Genomic DNA, 13,374 nt, shown 5'->3' on the forward strand with positions numbered 1-13,374 from the left:
AGTTAGAAAGAGCAGACTTTGATGGTTTGGACACGTCCAGAGGAGAAATAGTGAGTATATTGGTAGGAGGATGATGAGGATGGAGCTGCCAGGCAAGAGAGCTCGAGGAAGACCAAAGAGAAGGTTGATGGATGTCGTGAGGGAAGAAGACATGATGGCAGTTGGTGTTGGAGAGGAGGATGCAGGAGATAGGCTGACATGGAAAAGGATGACGCGCTGTGGCGACCCCTCACGGGACAAGAAGAAATGTTCAAATCCGGCCTCACCTGTGTGGCGTTTGCATGTTCTCCCTGTGCCTGTGTGAGTTTCCTCCCACATCCCAAAAACATGGATGGTAGGTTAATTGAAGATTCAAAATTGCCTCTAGGTGTGAATGTGAGTGTGAATGGTTGTTTGTTTAAATGTGGCCTACGATTGGGTGGCGACCAGTTCAGTGTGTACCCCGTCTCTCGCCTCGAGTCAGCTGCGATAGGCTTCAGCACGCCGAGGATAAGCGGTATGGAAAATCAATCAATGAATGCATGAATGAATAATTAATAGCAATTTCAGTAGGACTAATCAGAATCAGAATCATCTTTATTTGCCAAGTATGTCCAAACACACAAGGAATTTGTCTCCGGTAGTTGGAGCCGCTCTTGTACGACAACAGACGGTCAATTTACAGAACACTTTGGAGACAAAGACATTGACAAAAAACAATTGTGCAAAAAGATGCAGAGTCCTCTAGCACTTAACACAATAATAAAACATTCTCTAGTGTCATGCCAACTTACTAATTGTTTAAAATTGACTTTTAATCATAGGCAGGTTCTAAACTACAGTATTTGCAAAGGCTGTGGTATCTTCAAGTAGCAATATGGAGTCATCTTGCATTGCAAGTGATCTGTACCTCAAAGTCAGCTCGGAGCTGAGCAGCTCCAGCTTCCCTGTGAAAAAAAAAAAGAGAATCAGCGGTATCAAAAAATAAATGGCTGGATGGATGTGTGGTGTCTATTTTAGGGTGTATTTCTTCTGTCATTGTAAACTCACATCACATTCTTTAGCTTTCAATAACATTAGCAGACCTGACCAATCACTGCTCATGTGGTGTTTTTTATTCACACTTCTATCGAGTTCCTGCAAATGTTTTGTTACTGGTTTGCACATTCATTTTTTTTTAGCTTTGTACTTAACAAATGCATTATCATTCCTACAGTAGCACTGCAAAGTTGTATTCACTGCAATGACCTCAACAAATATAATGATGAATTAACCTAATAAGTCTGGGGAAGATCCCAAGAGCAAAAACAGAAAAAAAGAACCTGAACAAGAAAACAACTTATTCCTGACTGCTGAAAAGGAAAGCTTGTAAATGAAAACCCAAAACAAGTTTGACTAAATGTATTTGTTTTATGGTCGATGAATAAATGACATTTATATTTGTTTCTTTAATGTCAGGACAGGAAGGCTCCCAAATTGCACCTCCCTTTTCAACGAGAAAGGTCAACCCTGCCCATTGCACTACGGTTCTGTTACATTTCGTTAAAGTTGAAAGAAAAAGGTCATGCCCGCAGTGATGTCAAAATAGATGAATGTAAACAAAAAAATAATTGGAAAAGTTTTGATCAGTCCATTTCTCTGTAACTGCCTTTTCATGTGGCTTCATTCCTATCATCGGTTTCCGTTTGAATTTGAATGGTTTCCTTATAGAGAACCTTTAACAAAAATAATGTTCATAGTGTTCTTTTTAATATACGTTTTACAATAATGAAGAACAGTGGTTGATTGGAGAAATTCTTTTTATTTAAAAAAAAAAAGTCTTTCATATTTAGTCATAGCCTTTGTAGCTATCCGACTTCCCACTCCTGCCACATATTCCAGACAACTGGGAAGTCGGACATTTCCGACGTCCAACGAGGAAAAATCCAGTTGACTGCTGCTTGAAGTCAGAGTTGCTACTTCCAAATTTGGATCCAATCACAGTATATCTCAACTTCACCGAGATGAAAAAATGATTACGTCGCCATTTAACACGACCTGTTCTGCATGGAAATCTATACGTAGAGCTCTGGCTTAATCTACTCTACTCCACTCTGCATGGATCATTTGACACTTGAGACGATGTGAGTGTCACGGAAACAATGAGTCCCAGCCTCTGGAACAATAAGTCCCCGCAATTTATTGTCACGGAACACAGATGAAGTAATCCTCGGCGACATCGCGGTTCTTGCTTCACGGTCCCGCTATACAATAGCAAATTTTTTCGAATATATTTTCCCAAAAACTTTCAAGCTAAACGATTTTTTTATATGCCGCTGATATAATGATATTAGAGCATAATAAAGAATTGTACACATCTTAAAAATTCTCCCAGAGTAATCAAACATATGAGCACAACTGTGTAATGCGCTGCTCTCATTTATTTACTAAATAAAAGGCTGCATTCAAATAAATGTCAGCAAATAAAATAAATAAAAAGACAAAGGTATACTTCCGAAAAATAAAGTTTGAGTTTCCCCTCTTCTGTTTGGCATCTTGACACAGCAGTGAGGTCTCAAACAATTTGACATATTTTAATCTAACAAATCTAACTCGAACATGTTTTACAGGTTGGCTTTGTTCAAAACCTCTGTTTTGGTTCATAATGTCGTTTCACGCGCACTTTGAAAAAGAGCTCCCATTGGGAACTTCCCACTGAGAAGTGCAAACCAAAATTACTGCCTGTACCTTTTTTAAGCGCCATTTGTTCCAAATGTTCTCTTCCTTTGTCAGACATTCTCAGATCTTTCGCCATGTTTAACTCAACTTACATGCTCCCCCCCAATCAAAACTGCTGAAAAGATTGTCGGTACCCCCCCTACCCACCCTCGAGGACTTGCACGCTGCCAGAACTAAGACAAGCGCGTGCAAAATCCTCTCGGACCCTCCGCATCCCGGTCACCGGCTCTTCCGGCTCCTTCCCTCAGGTAGGCGCTACTGAACTAGCAGACATTCCAACAGCTTCTTCCCTCTTGCCATCAACTTCTTAAACAGCTATCCTACAATTCCATTGCAACATGCTGGCATTTTTTTTGTCTTGAGTTTGTTGTCACATTTCTATCGGGCCAATTCTTTATTACTCGTGCACTCACTGTAGTCGTCTCGCCACGCTGCACTATTTGCATATCTGTTGTTGACCAATACTGGCCACTCATGCCAGAGTAGCATCTGCCCCATTTGCACACTGACTGAGGAGTATCTGCAACATTTGCACAATCAACATTGTCCCAGATTATCGCGCTACTCGTCACTTTAAACTGCGTACACTCCTCGAAGTCTCGGCGCCCTTTGCGCAATGGTCATTGCACCGGACTATCACCGGCTATATTAGTCATTCGAACTGCCCTCATTGCTAGAGGACTCTGCATCTTTTTGCACAATTGTCCAAAAAATAATAATAATTGTACCGGCATTACCAGATAACTAGCAACCCTTTATTGCTCAGTGACTGTTTTTCTCAATGTCTTTATGTGCTCTCTGTCAATTGATTGTCTGTTGTCATACTACCAGAGACAAATTCCTTGTGTGTTTTTTGGACATGGCAAATAAAATAAAGATGATTCTGGTTATTGTCGTGGATAATGATTCATTGACGCACTTCAGCAACACAAACACATAGAAGGCTCGAAATATTTTTGTTTTGTTTGAGGAGCCGTTTTGCTAATCATTTCTTCATTTGAGGAGTAATTTTCTAATTTGGAGGAGCAATTGTTTTGCAGGGACCCGAAGAAAGGATTTTAAATGTAGTGCAGCAGTAACCAATATTTTAGTATCGTACTGAAAATTCGAACAAACAATCGATTATTATTTCGATTTATTCTATATTTTGCTTGGTTAAAGAGCAATTTTGAATACGAGAGAAAATAAGACCGTTCACTTAATAACATACGACCAATTGGTTTCATCTTTATATTCGGGCAGCCGTGGCCCAATGGTTAAGATCATCGCCTGCCACCGTGGGTGACCTAGGTTCAAAACCCCGACTGGACCATCCGCCAACATCCCCCAGACTCACGGCTGATACCCCGAAATGCTCCCCGGGCCCCCTGCTCCAGTGTGTTCCACTAATATGTGTATGTGTTCACTGTGATGGGTTCAATGCAGAGAACAAATTTCGTGTGCATGCATGCATGTTCATGACAAAAAAAGATGATTCTTCTTCTTCTTCTATATAACCAACAGTTTTTATTTCTTGAATTCATATTGTGCATAAAAGATAAGGCATTATTATTTTTAAGCATTAACAGCCTTTTTGCATCTTCACTTGAGCAGCTACCATTTTAGCATTTTGTGACATTAATACATTAGGTTCATGGCTGTGCATTTATGAGCCTTGACCAGCTGACGACAAATAAGACAAATATTCTTTGTACTCAGCGAGACGCTGAGCTGGAAAAACTTGGAGGAGAGGAGTTCGGGGATGATGGTGTTGAAGGCAGAGCTGAAGTCCACGAACAGGATCCTTGCATAGGTCCCCGCTCCGTCAAGGTGTTCTAGGATGAAGTGCAGTCCCATGTTGGCTACGTGATCCACAGACCTGTTTGCTCGGTAGACAAACTGCCACCAGGGGTCCTGTGATGCTCTTGAGGTGGTCCGTGCAGACTTTGAGGCAGGATGGGGACACAAGGTCTGGGCCCTCCGCTTTGTTGATATTTTGTAGTTTTACACATCCTGTTCATTAATGGTCAACGCAGAAGTCAGAGGTGTGATGGTGGTCGGTGGTGCGGCTGGGTTGGTGTGGGGTGTGAAAGTGTCCTTTTCAAATCTGCAGTAGGTGTTCAAGTCGTCAGCTTGTCCTTTATTGTTCTCCGCTTGGGGGCATGGTCGCTTGTAGTTGGTTAACGATTTTAATCCTCACCAGACTGACTTAGAGTCGTTGGCAGTAAATAGTTTTTTCCATCTTTTCTGCATAATTTCACTTTGCGATGTTAATTTCTTTTGTCAGCTCATTTCTCACGCGACTGTAGAGGGCTCAGGCATCCTCTTTAGCCAAGCGAAGTTGCTGAAGTTTAGCAGTGACACACGGATTGTTCTCATTGAACGTGCAAAATGTCTTTGTTGGTACACACACATCTTCACAGAATCTGATATAGGATGTGACACTCTCCTTATATTCATCCAGGCTGCCAGGTGAAGTTTCAAAGACACTAGTCTTTCAAGTTGTATCTTTGCTTCTTCACTGTTTTCACCATAGGCTTCGCACATTTAAGTTTGTGCCTGTATGTTGGTATTAAGTGAATTAAACAGTGATCAGACAAACCCAGATTTGCACGGGGGATAGCACAGTATGCGTCATTTAGCGTGGTATAGCCGTGGTCCCCAAGAATAATGAGGGGTGAATCTGGGTGTTTTTTTTCATATTGTTCAGAGAGCATTAGCCGTGCGGTGTTCATGTTAGCCTGGGGAGGAATGTAGACACCCACGAGGATGAAGGAGGCGAACTAGCGCGAACTAGCGTGAGTAGAATGGCTGACAGTCAAAAACAGCGACTCTAAGTTCGGGCTGCAGTGTGTGTTGACCTCTAAGACATCGGTGCACAATTTTTCGTAAATATAGAAGCATATTCCGCGTGATGCGGTCCGCTTGGTGTGGTTGGAAGCCCGGAAGCATAACGCCGCCATCCGGGATGCGTTCACATTGCCATGTCCCCGTGAAGCACAAGGTGGCGGAACGTCCTTAGTCTTTACTGGTCTTTGTGAGATGATGAAGCTCGTCCATTTTGTTGGGTAGGGAGCATAGATTTACGAGGTGAATCGACGGCAGCGCCATTCAGAATCCTGTCTTCCGGAGCTTATGTTGCAGCAAGCAGCCAATCATATTGCAGCGGGTCACTCTTGACTCAAATGGAATTCAAAACTATTCATCAAGACAGCGCTGTCGCTCTCTCTCTCTCTCGTGGAGGAGGAGGAGGTTGCGGTGGGAACACAATTAAAACATGCACTCGCGTGAGTGTGACAAGACAAAATGTTTAATCGCATAAGCTGAAAAAGAGGTCCAATTTGAGACCAATTTGGTCGCAGTCTAGAGCCCTGGTATATATCACCGCATTAGAACATAATAAGAGCTGTTTTAAATACAGATATTATTATTCCCTCACTTTGCTACTTGAAAGACTAAGTATTAAGTTACTGCAAATGCAACCTGTTTATTTCCACCAGTTGAAGCAATATGAATGTGAAACAACACGAATACAATAAATCTGGTGTGCCTGAATAATATAACAGAGAAGGCAGTTCCCTGTTTGTGTCTTCAGTTAATATGAGATTCAAATTGGGGAGCACAAATAGACAGCAGTAATGTGACTACCCAGAGGTCCATTGATCAAAGTCAGACCCGTTAACAAGCACCTAGGCTCTCTCATACACACAAGCCACCAGGGACCTGTTAGGGAGTGACTAACAGCTGCTGTTTTTTCCTGCTAGGCAGCAACTACGGTATGTTTTTCCCCCCTTAGATAACAACCATTCACACTCACATGTATAGCACAGACAATTTACAGTCTCCAATCAACCTGACATGCATGTTTTTGGAATGTGCTAGCAAACCAGAGAAAACCCGGAGAAAACCCACATTGGCACAGGGAGAACACGCAAGGAAGGATTTGAACTCATAACCTCCAAACTGGGAAGTGGATGTGCTAACCAGTCATCTACCCTGCTGCCACTTCCAACGTTAATTTCATGAATTTGATCAACTACAAATGCCTCTTCAGTGTACAAAATATCCGCTATGTCATCGTCAAATGAGGTCTTTGGCAGAGGTGGGTAGAGTAGCCAAATATTGTATTCGGGTAAGAGTACTGTTACTTTAGAATAATATGACTCAAGTAAAAATAAAAACTAGTCCTCCAAATATTTACTTGAGTAAGACTAAGAAAGTACCCAGTCAACAACCTACTCAAATAAAGAGTAACTCGTGAGTAACTTCTGATTTAAAAAAAATAATAATAATAATAAAAAAAAAAAATCAGAGCATGAACGTCAAATAAAATTTGAAAATAATAATTTAATGGAATCTATTTCAATTTTAAACTCACCAAAATCCAAGAACACATGCATTGGGCCCTATAGAAACATTATTTGCTTTATTCACTTAAATGACTTCATGAAGAACCTGTTTGCTGACCAGACTTATTCATATTGTGCGTGTGCGTGTGCTCGCTCGCTCGCTCGAGAGAGAGAGAAGGATCTGCAACCGACGACAAGGTGTTTTATAAAGTTAGAAGTGGGCTGAAATGTCCCAGTTTGGGCAGTCACAATTTAAGAGCTCCATGTCTTATCTGTTGTTTTTTGGAGTCTGTAAAGTAAACACTCGCGCTGCTGTTTTCCCCCCTAAAATGAGTCAGGTTGATTGGGCCGCGAAGGGTTTGTATGCGGTCATGTGGATGCCTTGTGCCGTCTGATTGGTGAATTAGAGTCAAGTGACACCAGTGATCATGTTGGATTGGCCGCAACGGTGCCCTAAACTGAAGTCGATGATGAAGTCTAAAAATAGATTGCGCACGCACTAATGGATAAATAAAAGTAGCATGACGATCATTGTAACGGAGTGAAAGTATCGATTCTTCGTCACATAAATACTCAAGTAAAAGTAAAAAGTATGGTTCGTTCAAACTACTCTCACAAGTCCAATTTATCCAAAATGTTTCTTGAGTAAATGTAACGGAATAAATGTAAGACGTTACTACCCACCTCTGGTCTTTGGTGATGCATTTCTAAATTTCCATCGCTACAATATGCAATGCATGTTTTTAAGGCATAGGTTTTCTCCGGGTACTCCTGTTTTCTCCTTCGTCCCAAAAACATACATGATCGGTTGATTGAATACTCTAAATTGCCCGTAGGTGTGAATGTGAGTACAAATGGTTGTTTGTTTATATTCGCCCTGCGATTGTCACTATGTGTTTACTATGTGTTTGTTTAAATATATACTCTATTGCGGGCGGCGCAAACGATGATCCGCGATTTCGCAGGGGAACAGTGTATACCCATAGCAGGTGAATCTTCAATGGTATACATTGCAGCATGTGTCGGTGTGTTGTCTTGCATGACAATTACTTCACTGCAGAAGGCACAGTTCTTATTTTGAAATCATGACAGGAAATGGCCGGTTATAAAGCGCACGTTTTTATTAGCGGTCGTTTGACATATCCAGCCACCCAAAAGGGATTTGCCATCTGGCTCCTCATTATTCCAGCTCAAAACATCCTTCCGCCACCTCGTTGCCAATATTGCAGCCTTGTTGGGATGAGGTGCCTATCCACCAACCATCCAGACCTCCATCCATATGGACCTACAAAGTAGTGCATAAAACTATTTGAAAATGAGTCTTCATGCATTTCTGTGCCCGAATTCTAACTTCATGCCTGACTGCAAGCCTTTGGAGGGTCCTGCAACGAGGGATGATGGATGATGAGAGCTATATTGTTGGGACTCGAGAGACACCATCAGCAAATACCTGCCTGCCGCTCATCAAAGGATTTTTAACAACTGTTACTGTATTACGATACAGAAATGATTCCACACGTTTCATCAGCAGAAATCTCCATCTTCTCGCCATGAGGCATAAACACTATGAACGGCTTAATTATGTCGACCATTTCATAACATAACTTTCTTAAGTAATTTTCCTTTAATTAGCTCATCTGGGAAAGTAATATTCAAACCTGTCAGACATCAAGATCAATGATCTAAATAAACAGAAGAAACAGACTGCAAATGTCTCCCCAAAAATCTAACTTCAAAAAAAACGATATAAACATGGTGTATCAGTTACAGGGAGCTTAGGAACACAACTGATAGAAGTATTATTAATATGAATTTTAAATCTGAAATTAGCTAATAATCACTGTCATCAGAAATAAAAATGTTTTGACTCTTTTTAAAACTCCTGATTGGTCATTCTTTAGCTTTCCCATTTTAAATCCTTCTACTATGCACACATCTATCTGTCTTGTCTATCTGTCTGTCTGTCTAGAGCCGGGTTTACGTTGACTTTTTTGTCATTCCGATTGAAATCATTCCGATCTCTGCCGACTGTTTATATGTGACATGATCTAGTCCGATCGGTTGTATACATGATGTCGTCATGAACGGAACAGAGGATAGGACCCGCAAATGCACGACTCCCAAACAAATGGACAGTATCAAAAAAGAGAGGTTTAATACACGGGCGTAGGTCGGTACACAGGCAGGCGATCCAACGAAGGCAACAGCATCCAAAAACATGAGGCAAGAAGGCGAGGTCGATAATCGGAACTTACTGTGACTCTGTGACGTGGAAACGAGGAATGCTGGAACGCGACGACAAGGTACAACGAACCGGCGACGAGAGGGAATGAGACACGAGGTTAAATGCAAGGGGCAATTAGGGTGAACGAGGCACAGGTGGGCAAGATGCTCTCAGGAGCAGGTGCGTACGAGACGGGGGGAAAACAACAACCGGAACACACACCCATGACAGTTGTGCACTACATTTAATTGGAACAGCCGTGTGACTTGCGCACTTCGTCGTGAACGTCATGTGATTTATCAAGATGGAGGTCGGTGGTCTATTCAGCACAGTAGTTTGTTTTGATACGTTTCTTTAAAAAAACGCTTGATACAAACAATTTGTAAGTAGTCAAAAGGCCGTCGCACACAAGCTCCGTCGGAAGCTGCCATATTTAGACCGTGCATAAACGATGACATCGCCGCGCATTTACATCGAGACGGAGCATCTGCAGACTGATCTTTTCCTGGCTCTATTCCGAATTACGGTATACATGGCGAAAATGTACTTGTGATCGGTTGAGCAAGAGGAATATTTCAGTGCTGTGAAAGCGAATGAAAATTTGAATTCAGCCTATTTATTCCCATTGATGTGTTTATATGGCGCATTTTCATTGGGTTTGGGTTTCGTCTTCCGATTATAATCAGAATAGACGGCTCCATGTAAACCAGGCTAACGATGGAAACGGCTCTGATCTTGCCAATAGAGAACTAAGTGTTCATAATGTGGTGCAATACAATAAATATTCTCAAAATGTACTTTCCCACAACACACAACAAACAGAACTTTGGCATGTACAATAGAAAAGTATTGTGATTTGGTGGGGAAACAGTAAGAGACTGCCCTGTGATTGACTGGCGACAAGTCCTGGATGTAGACTGCCTTTTACCCGAAGTTGGCCGAGATAGGCTTCAGCTCCCCTGTGGCCCTGCATAGGACAAACAGTGTAGAAAAACAGATGGGTAACAATAAGGTTTTCACAATTCCTCACAACGACTGAAAATCTTTTCTAGGTCAGACAAAAAAGTGCACAAAAAATATGTTCAAAAAATGCTACTGAGCAATGGTAGTTGTTTCAATAGGGCTTTGCAAAAAGTACAACACACCACAATCTAAAATCAAATATTTGTTTTTGTCACCTTCCATATACAACCTTTTATGTACTATGCTGTATACTAATGCCATAACAAGTACCAGAAAAAGATTCTGACTGGTCTGTATGCAGAGGCTAGCCGGTTCATTACACACATCAATGTGAATTGAAAAGATTAGTTGATGCTGTTCGAGTGTGCGTGTAATTAATTACTAAGTTCAAGCAGCATCACTATATCAGGATTTTATATGCAATCAAGTTGTAAAATAGACTCGGGTTTATTGGGTGTGTCAATTTTACAAAAATATGCAAATTAGACTAGTACAGACAGGCCACATGACAAGAATAATCTTGTATTTCTATGCACTGCTAAAATGAGGTTTGACCAACTCTTGTTCCTAAACTTGCTCGAGGCTACAGTGCATTGCAGTAGTCGAGTTGTGCAGAGGTAGATCAAAACATATGATTGAAATAGATGAGATAAGAGGAAGGAAACGTTGAGCAAGTTGGGGTTATGGGACAGAATATTAACAAGAGAGGTTTAAAGTAAGAGTACATGAGCAGAGGGGCAAAAAAACACTAATACCATATCAGTAGATAATGATCATTGAACCCGCACACCTTATAGTGGGAGTTTTACGATAGGTGAGAAGCCTATGGCTCTAATTATCCATCCATCCATCCATCCATCCATTTTCTACCGCTTATCCGAGGTCCGGTCGCGGGGGCAGTAGCTTTAGCAGGGACGCCCAGACTTCCCTCTCCCCAGCCACTTCATCCAGCTCTTCCGGGGGGATCCCGAGGCGTTCACAGGCCAGCCGAAGGATGTAGTCTCTCCAGCGTGTCCTGGGTCGTCCCAGGGGTCTCCTCCCGGGGAGGCGTCCGGGAGGCATCCCAATCAGATGCCCCGGCCACCTCATCTGGCTCCTCTCGATGTGGAGAAGCAGCGGCTGTACTCTGTGATCCTCCCGGATGACCGAGCTTCTCACCCTATCTCTAAGGGAGAGCCTCACCCCATCACTGCAGACGCTGCACCGATCCGGTCTAATTAGATTGTTTAAAATCACCTTCAATTATCAACAACTGGAGATAAATATAGTTTTAGAGTTCATGTAGCCCAATTTCCTTCTGCAACAAAATGCAGTACATCTCCAAACTCCATTAAAGTTCTGCTTCTTTAAGATGACAAAGGTTTAAGGAGTTGGGCATATGCATACAAGATGATATCTAATCTCTCCTCTGGAAAAGGAAGGGTTTGTCAGGAGAGGTAGAACGAAAATATTACAAGACTGAAGAGTCCCAGGAAATTGAGTTAGGTCTTGGTTAATAAGGTACTGTACTTTGAAACAAGACAAAATCTGGTAAGAGGCATATATATATATATATATATATATATATATATATATATATATATACACACACAAACAGAAAACAATGCTTTGCAAATCATGTTCAACCTATATTTAGTTGAATACACTATAAAAGATGAGATATTTAATGTTCAAACTGATAAACTATATTGTTTTTAGAAAATAATCCTTAACTTAGAATTTTATGGCTGCAACACTTTCCAGAAAAGCTGGCACAGGTGTCAAAAAAGACTGGGAAAGTTGAGGAATGCTCCTCAAACACCTGTTTGGAACATCCCACAGGTGAACAGGTGGGTGCCATGATTGGGTAGAAAAGGAGCTTCCCTGAATTGCTCAGTCAATCACAAGCAAAGATGGGGTGAGGTTCACCTCTTTGTGAACAAGTGCGTGAGAAAATAGTCGAACAGTTTAAGGACAACGTACGTTCCTCAACGTACAATAGCAAGGAATTGAGGGATTGTATCATCTACGGTCCATAATATCATCCAAAGGTTCAGAGAATCTGGAGAAATCACTGCATGGAAGCGGCAAGGCCCAAAACCAACATTGAATGCCTGAATCCGGAAGTGCAACTTGAAAGTCTTCTATGTGTGTGTGCGAGAGAGCGAGAAAGCCACATGAAACATTTTGGAAGCATAAAGTCTTAGCAAAATGACAACATTTAAATAAGTCACACATCAATAAGAGCTATCCTTCATTGTTCCCAATGATAGTGTATTTAAGGAATCAGTTTTAGCTGTATCTTACCATATCATCCATCGATAAATTGATTGTGCTCATTGCGGAGCTCTGACAATGTTGACTCAATCTCGTGTGCTGATTCAATTATGTGAGGCGGACAAATGAAAAGCTATACTGTATTTGCCTCTTATTACATAGATGTCCTCTGATACAATGCAGACGGTTTCTGTCAGACAAAAAAAAAAAGACATTGTGAAATGCTGATATGGAAGCAAGACAGCGAGCAGCACCATTTTAGCATCATAATAATCACAATACGGTATATGCCGTCTTTTTCTTCCTCCAAATATTTGCTTGGGTTTCAGACTAAAACTCCATCATCCTAAGGTATGATCATTGTCACTTACATGTCAAGAGAATGCTTTCAAATGTTATGTATGCTCTTTTGTTTTTCATTGTTATATGTTTAGCGAAATTGAGGAAATGTTACGTGTATTGGATGATTAATGTCCAGTCCCCCGACAGAATACATATCGGACAAACGGGACCTTTCTTATTCAGTAATGTCATCATGACATAAGAAACCAGTATTTGCCTAGTTTGATATACTCTCATTTATGACATAGTTCCTATTACATTGCATTAGGTATACAATGTATTATATCATACAATGATATATTATAGATCATATTTCATTGTTTTTATTGTTTAATTGAAGATTGCTGTCTGTTGGGTGTGGAGTGATGCATTCCAAGTGATGCACCAATTGGCGAAAGCAAAAATGCTGCAATGTGTCCTCGTTGGTGCAATGGACAACCTGTCTCGAGAGTCAGACTGCCCTGATGAACATTCAGACATTCAGTCACCTTTTGTGTCCCAGCGTTATATTTGGGGGCGGTTCAACCAGGGAAATGGCCTGTCTTGGCACTCTTCTCGTGACTG

The 13,374-nt window shown here is 41.3% G+C and overlaps 1 protein-coding gene across 9 annotated transcripts in view; it reads left to right on the forward strand.

Annotated features, from left to right (window-relative positions):
• whrna (whirlin a) overlaps positions 1 to 13,374 on the forward strand; it is a 150,341-nt gene that overhangs the window by 83,041 nt on the left and 53,926 nt on the right. The gene's annotated exons all lie outside the window — the stretch shown is intronic.

Source organism: Phyllopteryx taeniolatus, chromosome 15 (assembly GCF_024500385.1).
Source record: "Phyllopteryx taeniolatus isolate TA_2022b chromosome 15, UOR_Ptae_1.2, whole genome shotgun sequence".
NCBI classification, from domain to species: Eukaryota; Metazoa; Chordata; class Actinopteri; order Syngnathiformes; family Syngnathidae; genus Phyllopteryx; species Phyllopteryx taeniolatus.